Source organism: Pristiophorus japonicus, chromosome 1 (assembly GCF_044704955.1).
Source record: "Pristiophorus japonicus isolate sPriJap1 chromosome 1, sPriJap1.hap1, whole genome shotgun sequence".
Taxonomy (NCBI): domain Eukaryota; kingdom Metazoa; phylum Chordata; class Chondrichthyes; family Pristiophoridae; genus Pristiophorus; species Pristiophorus japonicus.
Window position 1 is genome coordinate 476,420,926 of NC_091977.1, and position 23,399 is coordinate 476,444,324.

A 23,399-nucleotide genomic window follows, 5' to 3' on the forward strand; every position below is an offset into this window, starting at 1 on the left:
CCTGTGCCTCAGCTGCAACATGTTCAGCTGTAAACTGCTCGTCATATTAAGAGCTCTGCCTTCAACGAATTGCCACTTACCACACACATACATACTTCAAAAGAATGCTCACTGCTTCAAGCCGGAGTGCAACCAACTACCTAAGCACGACTTTGCTTTGCTTTGTTTTCTACTGCACTGCTCCGCTCTCCCACCTGTGAATCGAAGGGATGCGACAGAGGTGCCTCTCTTTGGTGATTGTCTGCCTCATGCCTTGTAATCTGCCCGTCCTGTGCACCTGCTGATGTCGCAGCTATTTTTCACAGACTGGGCCAGTGGCGCAATGGATAACGCGTCTGACTACGGATCAGAAGATTGTAGGTTCGACTCCTACCTGGCTCGAGTATTTTTGCAATCTTTGCCACGTAAGCGAACATATTTGGTCAAACTGTCCAGCTCTTAAACTGGGAAGTACCTTCTTAGTGCAGTAGGCAGCACGTCAGTCTCATAATCTGAAGGTCCTGAATTCAATCCTTAGAAAAGGCATTGATACTTGTAAAGATGTTTTTCTTTCTTTCCATTTCAGCTGCATGCATGCAAAAATCGAGAAGTTTTGCTGCGACAGCACACCAAAGGATTTGATGTCCCTCAGCCTGCGGTGACCTTCAGAAGCAGATGGGCTCACCCACACCTGACACAACTCTTGTGTCTGAACTATTAACTGAGCCAAAAGAACAGTGGAGAATGCAGGCATTGATCCCACTGCCTCACACATGCAAAGTAAGCGCTCTCCCATTTGAGCAAATTCCCCATTCACATCTGGTATTAGCTCCCAGTTTGCATCTGACTCGCCCCTTATCACTTGTCTGCTCGCTTCCACGACCAGCAGAAATCTCCTGCTTCACGTTGGCCTGCTCCCTGAACACTTTTCATGCTTTGCTCCAATCGACGTTACTGAGCAATAGCAAGCGAGCAAGGGCAGGACTGGAAGCCACGGATATGGTGAAAGACGCCAAGAAGAGCTCGAGCCTGCGGAAGGGAAGCGAGTTGAGCGTAACGTCGCAGCCGCCACGAGCGTGAGGGAGCAAGCGAGAGGCCTGTCTGACTGATGGACAGATGATTCTATTGCCTGAGGCTTTGCCTGAAAGAAAGTGCTGCCTCTTTTCATGCATTGCTGCTCAAAGGCACTCCCTGCTGACACACAGATGCAAGTGTTCAAGCAAAACGGCGAAGGCACTGTCCTGTGCCTCAGCTGCAACATGTTCAGCTGTAAACTGCTCGTCATATTAAGAGCTCTGCCTTCAACGAATTGCCACTTACCACACACATACATACTTCAAAAGAATGCTCACTGCTTCAAGCCGGAGTGCAACCAACTACCTAAGCACGACTTTGCTTTGCTTTGTTTTCTGCTGCACTGCTCCGCTCTCCCACCTGTGAATCGAAGGGATGCGACAGAGGTGCCTCTCTTTGGTGATTGTCTGCCTCATGCCTTGTAATCTGCCCGTCCTGTGCACCTGCTGATGTCGCAGCTAGTTTTCACAGACTGGGCCAGTGGCGCAATGGATAACGCGTCTGACGACGGATCAGAAGATTGTAGGTTCGACTCCTACCTGGCTCGAGTATTTTTGCAATCTTTGCATTATGGCTTTGGATGCCACGTAAGCGAACATATTTGGTCAAACTGTCCAGCTCTTAAACTGGGAAGTACCTTCTTAGTGCAGTAGGCAGCACGTCAGTCTCATAATCTGAAGGTCCTGAGTTCAATCCTTAGAAAAGGAATTGATACTTGTAAAGATGTTTTTCTTTCTTTCCATTTCAGCTGCATGCATGCAAAAATCGAGAAGTTTTGCTGCGACAGCACACCAAAGGATTTGATGTCCCTCAGCCTGCGGTGACCTTCAGAAGCAGATGGGCTCACCCACACCTGACACAACTCTTGTGTCTGAACTATTAACTGAGCCAAAAGAACAGTGGAGAATGCAGGCATTGATCCCACTGCCTCACACGTGCAAAGTAAGCACTCTCCCATTTGAGCAAATTCCCCATTCACATCTGGTATTAGCTCCCAGTTTGCATCTGACTCGCCCCTTATCACTTGCCTGCTCGCTTCCACGACCAGCAGAAATCTCCTGCTTCAGGTTGGCCTGCTCCCTGAACACTTTTCATGCTTTGCTCCAATCGACGTTACTGAGCAATAGCAAGCGAGCAAGGGCAGGACTGGAAGCCACGGATATGGTGAAAGACGCCAAGAAGAGCTCGAGCCTGCGGAAGGGAAGCGAGTTGAGCGTAACGTCGCAGCCGCCACGAGCGTGAGGGAGCAAGCGAGAGGCCTGTCTGACTGATGGACAGATGATTCTATTGCCTGAGGCTTTGCCTGAAAGAAAGTGCTGCCTCTTTTCATGCATTGCTGCTCAAAGGCACTCCCTGCTGACACACAGATGCAAGTGTTCAAGCAAAACGGCGAAGGCACTGTCCTGTGCCTCAGCTGCAACATGTTCAGCTGTAAACTGCTCGTCATATTAAGAGCTCTGCCTTCAACGAATTGCCACTTACCACACACATACATACTTCAAAAGAATGCTCACTGCTTCAAGCCGGAGTGCAACCAACTACCTAAGCACGACTTTGCTTTGCTTTGTTTTCTACTGCACTGCTCCGCTCTCCCACCTGTGAATCGAAGGGATGCGACAGAGGTGCCTCTCTTTGGTGATTGTCTGCCTCATGCCTTGTAATCTGCCCGTCCTGTGCACCTGCTGATGTCGCAGCTATTTTTCACAGACTGGGCCAGTGGCGCAATGGATAACGCGTCTGACTACGGATCAGAAGATTGTAGGTTCGACTCCTACCTGGCTCGAGTATTTTTGCAATCTTTGCCACGTAAGCGAACATATTTGGTCAAACTGTCCAGCTCTTAAACTGGGAAGTACCTTCTTAGTGCAGTAGGCAGCACGTCAGTCTCATAATCTGAAGGTCCTGAATTCAATCCTTAGAAAAGGCATTGATACTTGTAAAGATGTTTTTCTTTCTTTCCATTTCAGCTGCATGCATGCAAAAATCGAGAAGTTTTGCTGCGACAGCACACCAAAGGATTTGATGTCCCTCAGCCTGCGGTGACCTTCAGAAGCAGATGGGCTCACCCACACCTGACACAACTCTTGTGTCTGAACTATTAACTGAGCCAAAAGAACAGTGGAGAATGCAGGCATTGATCCCACTGCCTCACACATGCAAAGTAAGCGCTCTCCCATTTGAGCAAATTCCCCATTCACATCTGGTATTAGCTCCCAGTTTGCATCTGACTCGCCCCTTATCACTTGTCTGCTCGCTTCCACGACCAGCAGAAATCTCCTGCTTCACGTTGGCCTGCTCCCTGAACACTTTTCATGCTTTGCTCCAATCGACGTTACTGAGCAATAGCAAGCGAGCAAGGGCAGGACTGGAAGCCACGGATATGGTGAAAGACGCCAAGAAGAGCTCGAGCCTGCGGAAGGGAAGCGAGTTGAGCGTAACGTCGCAGCCGCCACGAGCGTGAGGGAGCAAGCGAGAGGCCTGTCTGACTGATGGACAGATGATTCTATTGCCTGAGGCTTTGCCTGAAAGAAAGTGCTGCCTCTTTTCATGCATTGCTGCTCAAAGGCACTCCCTGCTGACACACAGATGCAAGTGTTCAAGCAAAACGGCGAAGGCACTGTCCTGTGCCTCAGCTGCAACATGTTCAGCTGTAAACTGCTCGTCATATTAAGAGCTCTGCCTTCAACGAATTGCCACTTACCACACACATACATACTTCAAAAGAATGCTCACTGCTTCAAGCCGGAGTGCAACCAACTACCTAAGCACGACTTTGCTTTGCTTTGTTTTCTGCTGCACTGCTCCGCTCTCCCACCTGTGAATCGAAGGGATGCGACAGAGGTGCCTCTCTTTGGTGATTGTCTGCCTCATGCCTTGTAATCTGCCCGTCCTGTGCACCTGCTGATGTCGCAGCTAGTTTTCACAGACTGGGCCAGTGGCGCAATGGATAACGCGTCTGACTACGGATCAGAAGATTGTAGGTTTGACTCCTACCTGGCTCGAGTATTTTTGCAATCTTTGCATTATGGCTTTGGATGCCACGTAAGCGAACATATTTGGTCAAACTGTCCAGCTCTTAAACTGGGAAGTACCTTCTTAGTGCAGTAGGCAGCACGTCAGTCTCGTTATCTGAAGGTCCTCAGTTCAATCCTTAGAGAAGGCATTGATACTTGTAAAGATGTTTTTCCTTCTTTCCATTTCAGCTGCATGCATGCAAAAATCGAGAAGTTTTGCTGCGACAGCACACCAAAGGATTTGATGTCCCTCAGCCTGCGGTGACCTTCAGAAGCAGATGGGCTCACCCACACCTGACACAACTCTTGTGTCTGAACTATTAACTGAGCCAAAAGAACAGTGGAGAATGCAGGCATTGATCCCACTGCCTCACACATGCAAAGTAAGCGCTCTCCCATTTGAGCAAATTCCCCATTCACATCTGGTATTAGCTCCCAGTTTGCATCTGACTCGCCCCTTATCACTTGCCTGCTCGCTTCCACGACCAGCAGAAATCTCCTGCTTCAGGTTGGCCTGCTCCCTGAACACTTTTCATGCTTTGCTCCAATCGACGTTACTGAGCAATAGCAAGCGAGCAAGGGCAGGACTGGAAGCCACGGATATGGTGAAAGACGCCAAGAAGAGCTCGAGCCTGCGGAAGGGAAGCGAGTTGAGCGTAACGTCGCAGCCGCCACGAGCGTGAGGGAGCAAGCGAGAGGCCTGTCTGACTGATGGACAGATGATTCTATTGCCTGAGGCTTTGCCTGAAAGAAAGTGCTGCCTCTTTTCATGCATTGCTGCTCAAAGGCACTCCCTGCTGACACACAGATGCAAGTGTTCAAGCAAAACGGCGAAGGCACTGTCCTGTGCCTCAGCTGCAACATGTTCAGCTGTAAACTGCTCGTCATATTAAGAGCTCTGCCTTCAGCGAATTGCCACTTACCACACACATACATACTTCAAAAGAATGCTCACTGCTTCAAGCCGGAGTGCAACCAACTACCTAAGCACGACTTTGCTTTGCTTTGTTTTCTACTGCACTGCTCCGCTCTCCCACCTGTGAATCGAAGGGATGCGACAGAGGTGCCTCTCTTTGGTGATTGTCTGCCTCATGCCTTGTAATCTGCCCGTCCTGTGCACCTGCTGATGTCGCAGCTAGTTTTCACAGACTGGGCCAGTGGCGCAATGGATAACGCGTCTGACTACGGATCAGAAGATTGTAGGTTCGACTCCTACCTGGCTCGAGTATTTTTGCAATCTTTGCATTATGGCTTTGGATGCCACGTAAGCGAACATATTTGGTCAAACTGTCCAGCTCTTAAACTGGGAAGTACCTTCTTAGTGCAGTAGGCAGCACGTCAGTCTCATAATCTGAAGGTCCTGAATTCAATCCTTAGAAAAGGCATTGATACTTGTAAAGATGTCTTTCTTTCTTTCCATTTCAGCTGCATGCATGCAAAAATCGAGAAGTTTTGCTGCGACAGCACACCAAAGGATTTGATGTCCCTCAGCCTGCGGTGACCTTCAGAAGCAGATGGGCTCACCCACACCTGACACAACTCTTGTGTCTGAACTATTAACTGAGCCAAAAGAACAGTGGAGAATGCAGGCATTGATCCCACTGCCTCACACATGCAAAGTAAGCGCTCTCCCATTTGAGCAAATTCCCCATTCACATCTGGTATTAGCTCCCAGTTTGCATCTGACTCGCCCCTTATCACTTGCCTGCTCGCTTCCACGACCAGCAGAAATCTCCTGCTTCACGTTGGCCTGCTCCCTGAACACTTTTCATGCTTTGCTCCAATCGACGTTACTGAGCAATAGCAAGCGAGCAAGGGCAGGACTGGAAGCCACGGATATGGTGAAAGACGCCAAGAAGAGCTCGAGCCTGCGGAAGGGAAGCGAGTTGAGCGTAACGTCGCAGCCGCCACGAGCGTGAGGGAGCAAGCGAGAGGCCTGTCTGACTGATGGACAGATGATTCTATTGCCTGAGGCTTTGCCTGAAAGAAAGTGCTGCCTCTTTTCATGCATTGCTGCTCAAAGGCACTCCCTGCTGACACACAGATGCAAGTGTTCAAGCAAAACGGCGAAGGCACTGTCCTGTGCCTCAGCTGCAACATGTTCAGCTGTAAACTGCTCGTCATATTAAGAGCTCTGCCTTCAACGAATTGCCACTTACCACACACATACATACTTCAAAAGAATGCTCACTGCTTCAAGCCGGAGTGCAACCAACTACCTAAGCACGACTTTGCTTTGCTTTGTTTTCTACTGCACTGCTGCGCTCTCCCACCTGTGAATCGAAGGGATGCGACAGAGGTGCCTCTCTTTGGTGATTGTCTGCCTCATGCCTTGTAATCTGCCCGTCCTGTGCACCTGCTGATGTCGCAGCTAGTTTTCACAGACTGGGCCAGTGGCGCAATGGATAACGCGTCTGACTACGGATCAGAAGATTGTAGTTTCGACTCCTACCTGGCTCGAGTATTTTTGCAATCTTTGCATTATGGCTTTGGATGCCACGTAAGCGAACATATTTGGTCAAACTGTCCAGCTCTTAAACTGGGAAGTACCTTCTTAGTGCAGTAGGCAGCACGTCAGTCTCATAATCTGAAGGTCCTGAGTTCAATCCTTAAAAAAGGCATTGATACTTGTAAAGATGTTTTTCCTTCTTTCCATTTCAGCTGCATGCATGCAAAAATCGAGAAATTTTGCTGCGACAGCACACCAAAGGATTTGATGTCCCTCAGCCTGCGGTGACTTTCAGAAGCAGATGGGCTCACCCACACCTGACACAACTCTTGTGTCTGAACTATTAACTGAGCCAAAAGAACAGTGGAGAATGCAGGCATTGATCCCACTGCCTCACACATGCAAAGTAAGCGCTCTCCCATTTGAGCAAGTTCCCCATTCACATCTGGTATTAGCTCCCAGTTTGCATCTGACTCGCCCCTTATCACTTGCCTGCTCGCTTCCACGACCAGCAGAAATCTCCTGCTTCAGGTTGGCCTGCTCCCTGAACACTTTTCATGCTTTGCTCCAATCGACGTTACTGAGCAATAGCAAGCGAGCAAGGGCAGGACTGGAAGCCACGGATATGGTGAAAGACGCCAAGAAGAGCTCGAGCCTGCGGAAGGGAAGCGAGTTGAGCCGCCACGAGCGTGAGGGAGCAAGCGAGAGGCCTGTCTGACTGATGGACAGATGATTCTATTGCCTGAGGCTTTGCCTGAAAGAAAGTGCTGCCTCTTTTCATGCATTGCTGCTCAAAGGCACTCCCTGCTGACACACAGATGCAAGTGTTCAAGCAAAACGGCGAAGGCACTGTCCTGTGCCTCAGCTGCAACATGTTCAGCTGTAAACTGCTCGTCATATTAAGAGCTCTGCCTTCAACGAATTGCCACTTACCACACACATACATACTTCAAAAGAATGCTCACTGCTTCAAGCCGGAGTGCAACCAACTACCTAAGCACGACTTTGCTTTGCTTTGTTTTCTACTGCACTGCTCCGCTCTCCCACCTGTGAATCGAAGGGATGCGACAGAGGTGCCTCTCTTTGGTGATTGTCTGCCTCATGCCTTGTAATCTGCCCGTCCTGTGCACCTGCTGATGTCGCAGCTATTTTTCACAGAATGGGCCAGTGGCGCAATGGATAACGCGTCTGACTACGGATCAGAAGATTGTAGGTTCGACTCCTACCTGGCTCGAGTATTTTTGCAATCATTGCCACGTAAGCGAACATATTTGGTCAAACTGTCCAGCTCTTAAACTGGGAAGTACCTTCTTAGTGCAGTAGGCAGCACGTCAGTCTCATAATCTGAAGGTCCTGAATTCAATCCTTAGAAAAGGCATTGATACTTGTAAAGATGTTTTTCTTTCTTTCCATTTCAGCTGCATGCATGCAAAAATCGAGAAGTTTTGCTGCGACAGCACACCAAAGGATTTGATGTCCCTCAGCCTGCGGTGACCTTCAGAAGCAGATGGGCTCACCCACACCTGACACAACTCTTGCGTCTGAACTATTAACTGAGCCAAAAGAACAGTGGAGAATGCAGGCATTGATCCCACTGCCTCACACATGCAAAGTAAGCGCTCTCCCATTTGAGCAAATTCCCCATTCACATCTGGTATTAGCTCCCAGTTTGCATCTGACTCGCCCCTTATCACTTGCCTGCTCGCTTCCACGACCAGCAGAAATCTCCTGCTTCAGGTTGGCCTGCTCCCTGAACACTTTTCATGCTTTGCTCCAATCGACATTACTGAGCAATAGCAAGCGAGCAAGGGCAGGACTGGAAGCCACGGATATGGTGAAAGACGCCAAGAAGAGCTCGAGCCTGCGGAAGGGAAGCGAGTTGAGCGTAACGTCGCAGCCGCCACGAGCGTGAGGGAGCAAGCGAGAGGCCTGTCTGACTGATGGACAGATGATTCTATTGCCTGAGGCTTTGCCTGAAAGAAAGTGCTGCCTCTTTTCATGCATTGCTGCTCAAAGGCACTCCCTGCTGACACACAGATGCAAGTGTTCAAGCAAAACGGCGAAGGCACTGTCCTGTGCCTCAGCTGCAACATGTTCAGCTGTAAACTGCTCGTCATATTAAGAGCTCTGCCTTCAACGAATTGCCACTTACCACACACATACATACTTCAAAAGAATGCTCACTGCTTCAAGCCGGAGTGCAACCAACTACCTAAGCACGACTTTGCTTTGCTTTGTTTTCTACTGCACTGCTGCGCTCTCCCACCTGTGAATCGAAGGGATGCGACAGAGGTGCCTCTCTTTGGTGATTGTCTGCCTCATGCCTTGTAATCTGCCCGTCCTGTGCACCTGCTGATGTCGCAGCTAGTTTTCACAGACTGGGCCAGTGGCGCAATGGATAACGCGTCTGACTACGGATCAGAAGATTGTAGGTTCGACTCCTACCTGGCTCGAGTATTTTTGCAATCTTTGCATTATGGCTTTGGATGCCACGTAAGCGAACATATTTGGTCAAACTGTCCAGCTCTTAAACTGGGAAGTACCTTCTTAGTGCAGTAGGCAGCACGTCAGTCTCATAATCTGAAGGTCCTGAATTCAATCCTTAGAAAAGGCATTGATACTTGTAAAGATGTCTTTCTTTCTTTCCATTTCAGCTGCATGCATGCAAAAATCGAGAAGTTTTGCTGCGACAGCACACCAAAGGATTTGATGTCCCTCAGCCTGCGGTGACCTTCAGAAGCAGATGGGCTCACCCACACCTGACACAACTCTTGTGTCTGAACTATTAACTGAGCCAAAAGAACAGTGGAGAATGCAGGCATTGATCCCACTGCCTCACACATGCAAAGTAAGCGCTCTCCCATTTGAGCAAATTCCCCATTCACATCTGGTATTAGCTCCCAGTTTGCATCTGACTCGCCCCTTATCACTTGCCTGCTCGCTTCCACGACCAGCAGAAATCTCCTGCTTCACGTTGGCCTGCTCCCTGAACACTTTTCATGCTTTGCTCCAATCGACGTTACTGAGCAATAGCAAGCGAGCAAGGGCAGGACTGGAAGCCACGGATATGGTGAAAGACGCCAAGAAGAGCTCGAGCCTGCGGAAGGGAAGCGAGTTGAGCGTAACGTCGCAGCCGCCACGAGCGTGAGGGAGCAAGCGAGAGGCCTGTCTGACTGATGGACAGATGATTCTATTGCCTGAGGCTTTGCCTGAAAGAAAGTGCTGCCTCTTTTCATGCATTGCTGCTCAAAGGCACTCCCTGCTGACACACAGATGCAAGTGTTCAAGCAAAACGGCGAAGGCACTGTCCTGTGCCTCAGCTGCAACATGTTCAGCTGTAAACTGCTCGTCATATTAAGAGCTCTGCCTTCAACGAATTGCCACTTACCACACACATACATACTTCAAAAGAATGCTCACTGCTTCAAGCCGGAGTGCAACCAACTACCTAAGCACGACTTTGCTTTGCTTTGTTTTCTACTGCACTGCTGCGCTCTCCCACCTGTGAATCGAAGGGATGCGACAGAGGTGCCTCTCTTTGGTGATTGTCTGCCTCATGCCTTGTAATCTGCCCGTCCTGTGCACCTGCTGATGTCGCAGCTAGTTTTCACAGACTGGGCCAGTGGCGCAATGGATAACGCGTCTGACTACGGATCAGAAGATTGTAGTTTCGACTCCTACCTGGCTCGAGTATTTTTGCAATCTTTGCATTATGGCTTTGGATGCCACGTAAGCGAACATATTTGGTCAAACTGTCCAGCTCTTAAACTGGGAAGTACCTTCTTCGTGCAGTAGGCAGCACGTCAGTCTCATAATCTGAAGGTCCTGAGTTCAATCCTTAAAAAAGGCATTGATACTTGTAAAGATGTTTTTCCTTCTTTCCATTTCAGCTGCATGCATGCAAAAATCGAGAAATTTTGCTGCGACAGCACACCAAAGGATTTGATGTCCCTCAGCCTGCGGTGACTTTCAGAAGCAGATGGGCTCACCCACACCTGACACAACTCTTGTGTCTGAACTATTAACTGAGCCAAAAGAACAGTGGAGAATGCAGGCATTGATCCCACTGCCTCACACATGCAAAGTAAGCGCTCTCCCATTTGAGCAAGTTCCCCATTCACATCTGGTATTAGCTCCCAGTTTGCATCTGACTCGCCCCTTATCACTTGCCTGCTCGCTTCCACGACCAGCAGAAATCTCCTGCTTCAGGTTGGCCTGCTCCCTGAACACTTTTCATGCTTTGCTCCAATCGACGTTACTGAGCAATAGCAAGCGAGCAAGGGCAGGACTGGAAGCCACGGATATGGTGAAAGACGCCAAGAAGAGCTCGAGCCTGCGGAAGGGAAGCGAGTTGAGCCGCCACGAGCGTGAGGGAGCAAGCGAGAGGCCTGTCTGACTGATGGACAGATGATTCTATTGCCTGAGGCTTTGCCTGAAAGAAAGTGCTGCCTCTTTTCATGCATTGCTGCTCAAAGGCACTCCCTGCTGACACACAGATGCAAGTGTTCAAGCAAAACGGCGAAGGCACTGTCCTGTGCCTCAGCTGCAACATGTTCAGCTGTAAACTGCTCGTCATATTAAGAGCTCTGCCTTCAACGAATTGCCACTTACCACACACATACATACTTCAAAAGAATGCTCACTGCTTCAAGCCGGAGTGCAACCAACTACCTAAGCACGACTTTGCTTTGCTTTGTTTTCTACTGCACTGCTCCGCTCTCCCACCTGTGAATCGAAGGGATGCGACAGAGGTGCCTCTCTTTGGTGATTGTCTGCCTCATGCCTTGTAATCTGCCCGTCCTGTGCACCTGCTGATGTCGCAGCTATTTTTCACAGAATGGGCCAGTGGCGCAATGGATAACGCGTCTGACTACGGATCAGAAGATTGTAGGTTCGACTCCTACCTGGCTCGAGTATTTTTGCAATCATTGCCACGTAAGCGAACATATTTGGTCAAACTGTCCAGCTCTTAAACTGGGAAGTACCTTCTTAGTGCAGTAGGCAGCACGTCAGTCTCATAATCTGAAGGTCCTGAATTCAATCCTTAGAAAAGGCATTGATACTTGTAAAGATGTTTTTCTTTCTTTCCATTTCAGCTGCATGCATGCAAAAATCGAGAAGTTTTGCTGCGACAGCACACCAAAGGATTTGATGTCCCTCAGCCTGCGGTGACCTTCAGAAGCAGATGGGCTCACCCACACCTGACACAACTCTTGCGTCTGAACTATTAACTGAGCCAAAAGAACAGTGGAGAATGCAGGCATTGATCCCACTGCCTCACACATGCAAAGTAAGCGCTCTCCCATTTGAGCAAATTCCCCATTCACATCTGGTATTAGCTCCCAGTTTGCATCTGACTCGCCCCTTATCACTTGCCTGCTCGCTTCCACGACCAGCAGAAATCTCCTGCTTCAGGTTGGCCTGCTCCCTGAACACTTTTCATGCTTTGCTCCAATCGACATTACTGAGCAATAGCAAGCGAGCAAGGGCAGGACTGGAAGCCACGGATATGGTGAAAGACGCCAAGAAGAGCTCGAGCCTGCGGAAGGGAAGCGAGTTGAGCGTAACGTCGCAGCCGCCACGAGCGTGAGGGAGCAAGCGAGAGGCCTGTCTGACTGATGGACAGATGATTCTATTGCCTGAGGCTTTGCCTGAAAGAAAGTGCTGCCTCTTTTCATGCATTGCTGCTCAAAGGCACTCCCTGCTGACACACAGATGCAAGTGTTCAAGCAAAACGGCGAAGGCACTGTCCTGTGCCTCAGCTGCAACATGTTCAGCTGTAAACTGCTCGTCATATTAAGAGCTCTGCCTTCAACGAATTGCCACTTACCACACACATACATACTTCAAAAGAATGCTCACTGCTTCAAGCCGGAGTGCAACCAACTACCTAAGCACGACTTTGCTTTGCTTTGTTTTCTACTGCACTGCTGCGCTCTCCCACCTGTGAATCGAAGGGATGCGACAGAGGTGCCTCTCTTTGGTGATTGTCTGCCTCATGCCTTGTAATCTGCCCGTCCTGTGCACCTGCTGATGTCGCAGCTAGTTTTCACAGACTGGGCCAGTGGCGCAATGGATAACGCGTCTGACTACGGATCAGAAGATTGTAGGTTCGACTCCTACCTGGCTCGAGTATTTTTGCAATCTTTGCATTATGGCTTTGGATGCCACGTAAGCGAACATATTTGGTCAAACTGTCCAGCTCTTAAACTGGGAAGTACCTTCTTAGTGCAGTAGGCAGCACGTCAGTCTCATAATCTGAAGGTCCTGAGTTCAATCCTTAGAAAAGGCATTGATACTTGTAAAGATGTTTTTCCTTCTTTCCATTTCAGCTGCATGCATGCAAAAATCGAGAAGTTTTGCTGCGACAGCACACCAAAGGATTTGATGTCCCTCAGCCTGCGGTGACTTTCAGAAGCAGATGGGCTCACCCACACCTGACACAACTCTTGTGTCTGAACTATTAACTGAGCCAAAAGAACAGTGGAGAATGCAGGCATTGATCCCACTGCCTCACACATGCAAAGTAAGCGCTCTCCCATTTGAGCAAATTCCCCATTCACATCTGGTATTAGCTCCCAGTTTGCATCTGACTCGCCCCTTATCACTTGCCTGCTCGCTTCCACGACCAGCAGAAATCTCCTGCTTCAGGTTGGCCTGCTCCCTGAACACTTTTCATGCTTTGCTCCAATCGACGTTACTGAGCAATAGCAAGCGAGCAAGGGCAGGACTGGAAGCCACGGATATGGTGAAAGACGCCAAGAAGAGCTCGAGCCTGCGGAAGGGAAGCGAGTTGAGCCGCCACGAGCGTGAGGGAGCAAGCGAGAGGCCTGTCTGACTGATGGACAGATGATTCTATTGCCTGAGGCTTTGCCTGAAAGAAAGTGCTGCCTCTTTTCATGCATTGCTGCTCAAAGGCACTCCCTGCTGACACACAGATGCAAGTGTTCAAGCAAAACGGCGAAGGCACTGTCCTGTGCCTCAGCTGCAACATGTTCAGCTGTAAACTGCTCGTCATATTAAGAGCTCTGCCTTCAGCGAATTGCCACTTACCACACACATACATACTTCAAAAGAATGCTCACTGCTTCAAGCCGGAGTGCAACCAACTACCTAAGCACGACTTTGCTTTGCTTTGTTTTCTACTGCACTGCTCCGCTCTCCCACCTGTGAATCGAAGGGATGCGACAGAGGTGCCTCTCTTTGGTGATTGTCTGCCTCATGCCTTGTAATCTGCCCGTCCTGTGCACCTGCTGATGTCGCAGCTAGTTTTCACAGACTGGGCCAGTGGCGCAATGGATAACGCGTCTGACTACGGATCAGAAGATTGTAGATTCGACTCCTACCTGGCTCGAGTATTTTTGCAATCTTTGCATTATGGCTTTGGATGCCACGTAAGCGAACATATTTGGTCAAACTTTCCAGCTCTTAAACTGGTAAGTACCTTCTTAGTGCAGTAGGCAGCACGTCAGTCTCATAATCTGAGGGTCCTGAATTCAATCCTTAGAAAAGGCATTGATACTTGTAAATATGTTTTTCCTTCTTTCCATTTCAGCTGCATGCATGCAAAAATCGAGAAGTTTTGCTGCGACAGCACACCAAAGGATTTGATGTCCCTCAGCCTGCGGTGACCTTCAGAAGCAGATGGGCTCACCCACACCTGACACAACTCTTGTGTCTGAACTATTAACTGAGCCAAAAGAACAGTGGAGAATGCAGGCATTGATCCCACTGCCTCACACATGCAAAGTAAGCGCTCTCCCATTTGAGCAAATTCCCCATTCACATCTGGTATTAGCTCCCAGTTTGCATCTGACTCGCCCCTTATCACTTGCCTGCTCGCTTCCACGACCAGCAGAAATCTCCTGCTTCAGGTTGGCCTGCTCCCTGAACACTTTTCATGCTTTGCTCCAATCGACGTTACTGAGCAATAGCAAGCGAGCAAGGGCAGGACTGGAAGCCACGGATATGGTGAAAGACGCCAAGAAGAGCTCGAGCCTGCGGAAGGGAAACGAGTTGAGCGTAACGTCGCAGCTGCCACGAACGTGAGGGAGCAAGCGAGAGGCCTGTCTGACTGATGGACAGATGATTCTATTGCCTGAGGCTTTGCCTGAAAGAAAGTGCTGCCTCTTTTCATGCATTGCTGCTCAAAGGCACTCCCTGCTGACACACAGATGCAAGTGTTCAAGCAAAACGGCGAAGGCACTGTCCTGTGCCTCAGCTGCAACATGTTCAGCTGTAAACTGCTCGTCATATTAAGAGCTCTGCCTTCAACGAATTGCCACTTACCACACACATACATACTTCAAAAGAATGCTCACTGCTTCAAGCCGGAGTGCAACCAACTACCTAAGCACGACTTTGCTTTGCTTTGTTTTCTACTGCACTGCTCCGCTCTCCCACCTGTGAATCGAAGGGATGCGACAGAGGTGCCTCTCTTTGGTGATTGTCTGCCTCATGCCTTGTAATCTGCCCGTCCTGTGCACCTGCTGATGTCGCAGCTAGTTTTCACAGACTGGGCCAGTGGCGCAATGGATAACGTGTCTGACTACGGATCAGAAGATTGTAGGTTCGACTCCTACCTGGCTCGAGTATTTTTGCAATCTTTGCCACGTAAGCGAACATATTTGGTCAAACTGTCCAGCTCTTAAACTGGGAAGTACCTTCTTAGTGCAGTAGGCAGCACGTCAGTCTCATAATCTGAAGGTCCTGAATTCAATCCTTAGAAAAGGCATTGATACTTGTAAAGATGTTTTTCTTTCTTTCCATTTCAGCTGCATGCATGCAAAAATCGAGAAGTTTTGCTGCGACAGCACACCAAAGGATTTGATGTCCCTGAGCCTGCGGTGACCTTCAGAAGCAGATGGGCTCACCCACACCTGACACAACTCTTGTGTCTGAACTATTAACTGAGCCAAAAGAACAGTGGAGAATGCAGGCATTGATCCCACTGCCTCACACATGCAAAGTAAGCGCTCTCCCATTTGAGCAAATTCCCCATTCACATCTGGTATTAGCTCCCAGTTTGCATCTGACTCGCCCCTTATCACTTGCCTGCTCGCTTCCACGACCAGCAGAAATCTCCTGCTTCAGGTTGGCCTGCTCCCTGAACACTTTTCATGCTTTGCTCCAATCGACGTTACTGAGCAATAGCAAGCGAGCAAGGGCAGGACTGGAAGCCACGGATATGGTGAAAGACGCCAAGAAGAGCTCGAGCCTGCGGAAGGGAAGCGAGTTGAGCGTAACGTCGCAGCCGCCACGAGCGTGAGGGAGCAAGCGAGAGGCCTGTCTGACTGATGGACAGATGATTCTATTGCCTGAGGCTTTGCCTGAAAGAAAGTGCTGCCTCTTTTCATGCATTGCTGCTCAAAGGCACTCCCTGCTGACACACAGATGCAAGTGTTCAAGCAAAACGGCGAAGGCACTGTCCTGTGCCTCAGCTGCAACATGTTCAGCTGTAAACTGCTCGTCATATTAAGAGCTCTGCCTTCAACGAATTGCCACTTACCACACACATACATACTTCAAAAGAATGCTCACTGCTTCAAGCCGGAGTGCAACCAACTACCTAAGCACGACTTTGCTTTGCTTTGTTTTCTACTGCACTGCTCCGCTCTCCCACCTGTGAATCGAAGGGATGCGACAGAGGTGCCTCTCTTTGGTGATTGTCTGCCTCATGCCTTGTAATCTGCCCGTCCTGTGCACCTGCTGATGTCGCAGCTATTTTTCACAGACTGGGCCAGTGGCGCAATGGGTAACGCGTCTGACTACGGATCAGAAGATTGTAGGTTCGACTCCTACCTGGCTCGAGTATTTTTGCAATCTTTGCATTATGGCTTTGGATGCCACGTAAGCGAACATATTTGGTCAAACTGTCCAGCTCTTAAACTGGGAAGTACCTTCTTAGTGCAGTAGGCAGCACGTCAGTCTCATAATCTGAAGGTCCTGAGTTCAATCCTTAGAAAAGGCATTGATACTTATAAAGATGTTTTTCCTTCTTTCCATTTCAGCTGCATGCATGCAAAAATCGAGAAGTTTTGCTGCGACAGCACACCAAAGGATTTGATGTCCCTCAGCCTGCGGTGACCTTCAGAAGCAGATGGGCTCACCCACACCTGACACAACTCTTGTGTCTGAACTATTAACTGAGCCAAAAGAACAGTGGAGAATGCAGGCATTGATCCCACTGCCTCACACGTGCAAAGTAAGCACTCTCGCATTTGAGCAAATTCCCCATTCACATCTGGTATTAGCTCCCAGTTTGCATCTGACTCGCCCCTTATCACTTGCCTGCTCGCTTCCACGACCAGCAGAAATCTCCTGCTTCAGGTTGGCCTGCTCCCTGAACACTTTTCATGCTTTGCTCCAATCGACGTTACTGAGCAATAGCAAGCGAGCAAGGGCAGGACTGGAAGCCACGGATATGGTGAAAGACGCCAAGAAGAGCTCGAGCCTGCGGAAGGGAAGCGAGTTGAGCGTAACGTCGCAGCCGCCACGAGCGTGAGGGAGCAAGCGAGAGGCCTGTCTGACTGATGGACAGATGATTCTATTGCCTGAGGCTTTGCCTGAAAGAAAGTGCTGCCTCTTTTCATGCATTGCTGCTCAAAGGCACTCCCTGCTGACACACAGATGCAAGTGTTCAAGCAAAACGGCGAAGGCACTGTCCTGTGCCTCAGCTGCAACATGTTCAGCTGTAAACTGCTCGTCATATTAAGAGCTCTGCCTTCAACGAATTGCCACTTACCACACACATACATACTTCAAAAGAATGCTCACTGCTTCAAGCCGGAGTGCAACCAACTACCTAAGCACGACTTTGCTTTGCTTTGTTTTCTACTGCACTGCTCCGCTCTCCCACCTGTGAATCGAAGGGATGCGACAGAGGTGCCTCTCTTTGGTGATTGTCTGCCTCATGCCTTGTAATCTGCCCGTCCTGTGCACTTGCTGATGTCGCAGCTAGTTTTCACAGACTGGGCCAGTGGCGCAATGGGTAACGCGTCTGACTACGGATCAGAAGATTGTAGGTTCGACTCCTACCTGGCTCGAGTATTTTTGCAATCTTTGCATTATGGCTTTGGATGCCACGTAAGCGAACATATTTGGTCAAACTGTCCAGCTCTTAAACTGGGAAGTACCTTCTTAGTGCAGTAGGCAGCACGTCAGTCTCATAATCTGAAGGTCCTGAGTTCAATCCTTAGAAAAGGCATTGATACTTATAAAGATGTTTTTCCTTCTTTCCATTTCAGCTGCATGCATGCAAAAATCGAGAAGTTTTGCTGCGACAGCACACCAAAGGATTTGATGTCCCTCAGCCTGCGGTGACCTTCAGAAGCAGATGGGCTCACCCACACCTGACACAACTCTTGTGTCTGAACTATTAACTGAGCCAAAAGAACAGTGGAGAATGCAGGCATTGATCCCACTGCCTCACACGTGCAAAGTAAGCACTCTCGCATTTGAGCAAATTCCCCATTCACATCTGGTATTAGCTCCCAGTTTGCATCTGACTCGCCCCTTATCACTTGCCTGCTCGCTTCCACGACCAGCAGAAATCTCCTGCTTCAGGTTGGCCTGCTCCCTGAACACTTTTCATGCTTTGCTCCAATCGACGTTACTGAGCAATAGCAAGCGAGCAAGGGCAGGACTGGAAGCCACGGATATGGTGAAAGACGCCAAGAAGAGCTCGAGCCTGCGGAAGGGAAGCGAGTTGAGCGTAACGTCGCAGCCGCCACGAGCGTGAGGGAGCAAGCGAGAGGCCTGTCTGACTGATGGACAGATGATTCTATTGCCTGAGGCTTTGCCTGAAAGAAAGTGCTGCCTCTTTTCATGCATTGCTGCTCAAAGGCACTCCCTGCTGACACACAGATGCAAGTGTTCAAGCAAAACGGCGAAGGCACTGTCCTGTGCCTCAGCTGCAACATGTTCAGCTGTAAACTGCTCGTCATATTAAGAGCTCTGCCTTCAACGAATTGCCACTTACCACACACATACATACTTCAAAAGAATGCTCACTGCTTCAAGCCGGAGTGCAACCAACTACCTAAGCACGACTTTGCTTTGCTTTGTTTTCTACTGCACTGCTCCGCTCTCCCACCTGTGAATCGAAGGGATGCGACAGAGGTGCCTCTCTTTGGTGATTGTCTGCCTCATGCCTTGTAATCTGCCCGTCCTGTGCACCTGCTGATGTCGCAGCTATTTTTCACAGAATGGGCCAGTGGCGCAATGGATAACGCGTCTGACTACGGATCAGAAGATTGTAGGTTCGACTCCTACCTGGCTCGAGTATTTTTGCAATCTTTGCCACGTAAGCGAACATATTTGGTCAAACTGTCCAGCTCTTAAACTGGGAAGTACCTTCTTAGTGCAGTAGGCAGCACGTCAGTCTCATAATCTGAAGGTCCTGAATTCAATCCTTAGAAAAGGCATTGATACTTGTAAAGATGTTTTTCTTTCTTTCCATTTCAGCTGCATGCATGCAAAAATCGAGAAGTTTTGCTGCGACAGCACACCAAAGGATTTGATGTCCCTCAGCCTGCGGTGACCTTCAGAAGCAGATGGGCTCACCCACACCTGACACAACTCTTGTGTCTGAACTATTAACTGAGCCAAAAGAACAGTGGAGAATGCAGGCATTGATCCCACTGCCTCACACATGCAAAGTAAGCGCTCTCCCATTTGAGCAAATTCCCCATTCACATCTGGTATTAGCTCCCAGTTTGCATCTGACTCGCCCCTTATCACTTGCCTGCTCGCTTCCACGACCAGCAGAAATCTCCTGCTTCAGGTTGGCCTGCTCCCTGAACACTTTTCATGCTTTGCTCCAATCGACGTTACTGAGCAATAGCAAGCGAGCAAGGGCAGGACTGGAAGCCACGGATATGGTGAAAGACGCCAAGAAGAGCTCGAGCCTGCGGAAGGGAAGCGAGTTGAGCGTAACGTCGCAGCCGCCACGAGCGTGAGGGAGCAAGCGAGAGGCCTGTCTGACTGATGGACAGATGATTCTATTGCCTGAGGCTTTGCCTGAAAGAAAGTGCTGCCTCTTTTCATGCATTGCTGCTCAAAGGCACTCCCTGCTGACACACAGATGCAAGTGTTCAAGCAAAACGGCGAAGGCACTGTCCTGTGCCTCAGCTGCAACATGTTCAGCTGTAAACTGCTCGTCATATTAAGAGCTCTGCCTTCAACGAATTGCCACTTACCACGCACATACATACTTCAAAAGAATGCTCACTGCTTCAAGCCGGCGTGCAACCAACTACCTAAGCACGACTTTGCTTTGCTTTGTTTTCTACTGCACTGCTCCGCTCTCCCACCTGTGAATCGAAGGGATGCGACAGAGGTGCCTCTCTTTGGTGATTGTCTGCCTCATGCCTTGTAATCTGCCCGTCCTGTGCACCTGCTGATGTCGCAGCTATTTTTCACAGACTGGGCCAGTGGCGCAATGGATAACGCGTCTGACTACGGATCAGAAGATTGTAGGTTCGACTCCTACCTGGCTCGAGTATTTTTGCAATCTTTGCATTATGGCTTTGGATGCCACGTAAGCGAACATATTTGGTCAAACTGTCCAGCTCTTAAACTGGTAAGTACCTTCTTAGTGCAGTAGGCAGCACGTCAGTCTCATAATCTGAAGGTCCTGAGTTCAATCCTTAGAAAAGGTATTGATACTTGTAAAGATGTTTTTCCTTCTTTCCATTTCAGCTGCATGCATGCAAAAATCGAGAAGTTTTGCTGCGACAGCACACCAAAGGATTTGATGTCCCTCAGCCTGCGGTGACCTTCAGAAGCAGATGGGCTCACCCACACCTGACACAACTCTTGTGTCTGAACTATTAACTGAGCCAAAAGAACAGTGGAGAATGCAGGCATTGATCCCACTGCCTCACACGTGCAAAGTAAGCACTCTCCCATTTGAGCAAATTCCCCATTCACATCTGGTATTAGCTCCCAGTTTGCATCTGACTCGCCCCTTATCACTTGCCTGCTCGCTTCCACGACCAGCAGAAATCTCCTGCTTCAGGTTGGCCTGCTCCCTGAACACTTTTCATGCTTTGCTCCAATCGACGTTACTGAGCAATAGCAAGCGAGCAAGGGCAGGACTGGAAGCCACGGATATGGTGAAAGACGCCAAGAAGAGCTCGAGCCTGCGGAAGGGAAGCGAGTTGAGCGTAACGTCGCAGCCGCCACGAGCGTGAGGGAGCAAGCGAGAGGCCTGTCTGACTGATGGACAGATGATTCTATTGCCTGAGGCTTTGCCTGAAAGAAAGTGCTGCCTCTTTTCATGCATTGCTGCTCAAAGGCACTCCCTGCTGACACACAGATGCAAGTGTTCAAGCAAAACGGCGAAGGCACTGTCCTGTGCCTCAGCTGCAACATGTTCAGCTGTAAACTGCTCGTCGTATTAAGAGCTCTGCCTTCAGCGAATTGCCACTTACCACACACATACATACTTCAAAAGAATGCTCACTGCTTCAAGCCGGAGTGCAACCAACTACCTAAGCACGACTTTGCTTTGCTTTGTTTTCTACTGCACTGCTCCGCTCTCCCACCTGTGAATCGAAGGGATGCGACAGAGGTGCCTCTCTTTGGTGATTGTCTGCCTCATGCCTTGTAATCTGCCCGTCCTGTGCACCTGCTGATGTCGCAGCTAGTTTTCACAGACTGGGCCAGTGGCGCAATGGATAACGCGTCTGACTACGGATCAGAAGATTGTAGGTTCGACTCCTACCTGGCTCGAGTATTTTTGCAATCTTTGCCACGTAAGCGAACATATTTGGTCAAACTGTCCAGCTCTTAAACTGGGAAGTACCTTCTTAGTGCAGTAGGCAGCACGTCAGTCTCATAATCTGAAGGTCCTGAATTCAATCCTTAGAAAAGGCATTGATACTTGTAAAGATGTTTTTCTTTCTTTCCATTTCAGCTGCATGCATGCAAAAATCGAGAAGTTTTGCTGCGACAGCACACCAAAGGATTTGATGTCCCTCAGCCTGCGGTGACCTTCAGAAGCAGATGGGCTCACCCACACCTGACACAACTCTTGTGTCTGAACTATTAACTGAGCCAAAAGAACAGTGGAGAATGCAGGCATTGATCCCACTGCCTCACACATGCAAAGTAAGCGCTCTCCCATTTGAGCAAATTCCCCATTCACATCTGGTATTAGCTCCCAGTTTGCATCTGACTCGCCCCTTATCACTTGCCTGCTCGCTTCCACGACCAGCAGAAATCTCCTGCTTCAGGTTGGCCTGCTCCCTGAACACTTTTCATGCTTTGCTCCAATCGACGTTACTGAGCAATAGCAAGCGAGCAAGGGCAGGACTGGAAGCCACGGATATGGTGAAAGACGCCAAGAAGAGCTCGAGCCTGCGGAAGGGAAGCGAGTTGAGCGTAACGTCGCAGCCGCCACGAGCGTGAGGGAGCAAGCGAGAGGCCTGTCTGACTGATGGACAGATAATTCTATTGCCTGAGGCTTTGCCTGAAAGAAAGTGCTGCCTCTTTTCATGCATTGCTGCTCAAAGGCACTCCCTGCTGACACACAGATGCAAGTGTTCAAGCAAAACGGCGAAGGCACTGTCCTGTGCCTCAGCTGCAACATGTTCAGCTGTAAACTGCTCGTCATATTAAGAGCTCTGCCTTCAACGAATTGCCACTTACCACACACATACATACTTCAAAAGAATGCTCACTGCTTCAAGCCGGAGTGCAACCAACTACCTAAGCACGACTTTGCTTTGCTTTGTTTTCTACTGCACTGCTCCGCTCTCCCACCTGTGAATCGAAGGGATGCGACAGAGGTGCCTCTCTTTGGTGATTGTCTGCCTCATGCCTTGTAATCTGCCCGTCCTGTGCACCTGCTGATGTCGCAGCTATTTTTCACAGACTGGGCCAGTGGCGCAATGGATAACGCGTCTGACTACAGATCAGAAGATTGTAGGTTCGACTCCTACCTGGCTCGAGTATTTTTGCAATCTTTGCATTATGGCTTTGGATGCCACGTAAGCGAACATATTTGGTCAAACTGTCCAGCTCTTAAACTGGGAAGTACCTTCTTAGTGCAGTAGGCAGCACGTCAGTCTCATAATCTAAAGGTCCTGAATTCAATCCTTAGAAAAGGCATTGATACTTGTAAAGATGTTTTTCTTTCTTTCCATTTCAGCTGCATGCATGCAAAAATCGAGAAGTTTTGCTGCGACAGCACACCAAAGGATTTGATGTCCCTCAGCCTGCGGTGACCTTCAGAAGCAGATGGGCTCACCCACACCTGACACAACTCTTGTGTCTGAACTATTAACTGAGCCAAAAGAACAGTGGAGAATGCAGGCATTGATCCCACTGCCTCACACATGCAAAGTAAGCGCTCTCCCATTTGAGCAAATTCCCCATTCACATCTGGTATTAGCTCCCAGTTTGCATCTGACTCGCCCCTTATCACTTGCCTGCTCGCTTCCACGACCAGCAGAAATCTCCTGCTTCAGGTTGGCCTGCTCCCTGAACACTTTTCATGCTTTGCTCCAATCGACGTTACTGAGCAATAGCAAGCGAGCAAGGGCAGGACTGGAAGCCACGGATATGGTGAAAGACGCCAAGAAGAGCTCGAGCCTGCGGAAGGGAAGCGAGTTGAGCGTAACGTCGCAGCCGCCACGAGCGTGAGGGAGCAAGCGAGAGGCCTGTCTGACTGATGGACAGATGATTCTATTGCCTGAGGCTTTGCCTGAAAGAAAGTGCTGCCTCTTTTCATGCATTGCTGCTCAAAGGCACTCCCTGCTGACACACAGATGCAAGTGTTCAAGCAAAACGGCGAAGGCACTGTCCTGTGCCTCAGCTGCAACATGTTCAGCTGTAAACTGCTCGTCATATTAAGAGCTCTGCCTTCAACGAATTGC

The 23,399-nt window shown here is 49.4% G+C and overlaps 19 non-coding genes across 19 annotated transcripts; all 19 read left to right on the forward strand.

Moving 5' to 3' along the window:
* The first annotated feature begins 308 nt into the window (after positions 1-308).
* trnar-acg (transfer RNA arginine (anticodon ACG)) lies at positions 309-381 on the forward strand. Its single transcript has one exon. It is a non-coding gene; the product is annotated as a tRNA-Arg (tRNA).
* A 1,146-nt stretch (positions 382-1,527) lies between these two features.
* Positions 1,528-1,600, forward strand: trnar-acg (transfer RNA arginine (anticodon ACG)). Its single transcript has one exon. It is a non-coding gene; the product is annotated as a tRNA-Arg (tRNA).
* A 1,163-nt stretch (positions 1,601-2,763) lies between these two features.
* Positions 2,764-2,836, forward strand: trnar-acg (transfer RNA arginine (anticodon ACG)). The gene has a single exon. It is a non-coding gene; the product is annotated as a tRNA-Arg (tRNA).
* A 1,146-nt stretch (positions 2,837-3,982) lies between these two features.
* Positions 3,983-4,055, forward strand: trnar-acg (transfer RNA arginine (anticodon ACG)). The gene has a single exon. It is a non-coding gene; the product is annotated as a tRNA-Arg (tRNA).
* Positions 4,056-5,218: 1,163 nt separating this feature from the next.
* On the forward strand, positions 5,219-5,291 carry trnar-acg (transfer RNA arginine (anticodon ACG)). The gene has a single exon. It is a non-coding gene; the product is annotated as a tRNA-Arg (tRNA).
* A 1,163-nt stretch (positions 5,292-6,454) lies between these two features.
* trnar-acg (transfer RNA arginine (anticodon ACG)) lies at positions 6,455-6,527 on the forward strand. The gene has a single exon. It is a non-coding gene; the product is annotated as a tRNA-Arg (tRNA).
* A 1,150-nt stretch (positions 6,528-7,677) lies between these two features.
* On the forward strand, positions 7,678-7,750 carry trnar-acg (transfer RNA arginine (anticodon ACG)). Its single transcript has one exon. It is a non-coding gene; the product is annotated as a tRNA-Arg (tRNA).
* A 1,146-nt stretch (positions 7,751-8,896) lies between these two features.
* Positions 8,897-8,969, forward strand: trnar-acg (transfer RNA arginine (anticodon ACG)). The gene has a single exon. It is a non-coding gene; the product is annotated as a tRNA-Arg (tRNA).
* Positions 8,970-10,132: 1,163 nt separating this feature from the next.
* trnar-acg (transfer RNA arginine (anticodon ACG)) lies at positions 10,133-10,205 on the forward strand. Its single transcript has one exon. It is a non-coding gene; the product is annotated as a tRNA-Arg (tRNA).
* A 1,150-nt stretch (positions 10,206-11,355) lies between these two features.
* trnar-acg (transfer RNA arginine (anticodon ACG)) lies at positions 11,356-11,428 on the forward strand. Its single transcript has one exon. It is a non-coding gene; the product is annotated as a tRNA-Arg (tRNA).
* A 1,146-nt stretch (positions 11,429-12,574) lies between these two features.
* Positions 12,575-12,647, forward strand: trnar-acg (transfer RNA arginine (anticodon ACG)). Its single transcript has one exon. It is a non-coding gene; the product is annotated as a tRNA-Arg (tRNA).
* Positions 12,648-13,797: 1,150 nt separating this feature from the next.
* On the forward strand, positions 13,798-13,870 carry trnar-acg (transfer RNA arginine (anticodon ACG)). The gene has a single exon. It is a non-coding gene; the product is annotated as a tRNA-Arg (tRNA).
* Positions 13,871-15,033: 1,163 nt separating this feature from the next.
* trnar-acg (transfer RNA arginine (anticodon ACG)) lies at positions 15,034-15,106 on the forward strand. Its single transcript has one exon. It is a non-coding gene; the product is annotated as a tRNA-Arg (tRNA).
* Positions 15,107-16,252: 1,146 nt separating this feature from the next.
* trnar-acg (transfer RNA arginine (anticodon ACG)) lies at positions 16,253-16,325 on the forward strand. The gene has a single exon. It is a non-coding gene; the product is annotated as a tRNA-Arg (tRNA).
* Positions 16,326-17,488: 1,163 nt separating this feature from the next.
* On the forward strand, positions 17,489-17,561 carry trnar-acg (transfer RNA arginine (anticodon ACG)). Its single transcript has one exon. It is a non-coding gene; the product is annotated as a tRNA-Arg (tRNA).
* Positions 17,562-18,724: 1,163 nt separating this feature from the next.
* Positions 18,725-18,797, forward strand: trnar-acg (transfer RNA arginine (anticodon ACG)). Its single transcript has one exon. It is a non-coding gene; the product is annotated as a tRNA-Arg (tRNA).
* A 1,146-nt stretch (positions 18,798-19,943) lies between these two features.
* On the forward strand, positions 19,944-20,016 carry trnar-acg (transfer RNA arginine (anticodon ACG)). The gene has a single exon. It is a non-coding gene; the product is annotated as a tRNA-Arg (tRNA).
* A 1,163-nt stretch (positions 20,017-21,179) lies between these two features.
* trnar-acg (transfer RNA arginine (anticodon ACG)) lies at positions 21,180-21,252 on the forward strand. Its single transcript has one exon. It is a non-coding gene; the product is annotated as a tRNA-Arg (tRNA).
* A 1,146-nt stretch (positions 21,253-22,398) lies between these two features.
* On the forward strand, positions 22,399-22,471 carry trnac-aca (transfer RNA cysteine (anticodon ACA)). Its single transcript has one exon. It is a non-coding gene; the product is annotated as a tRNA-Cys (tRNA).
* Positions 22,472-23,399: the final 928 nt, after the last annotated feature.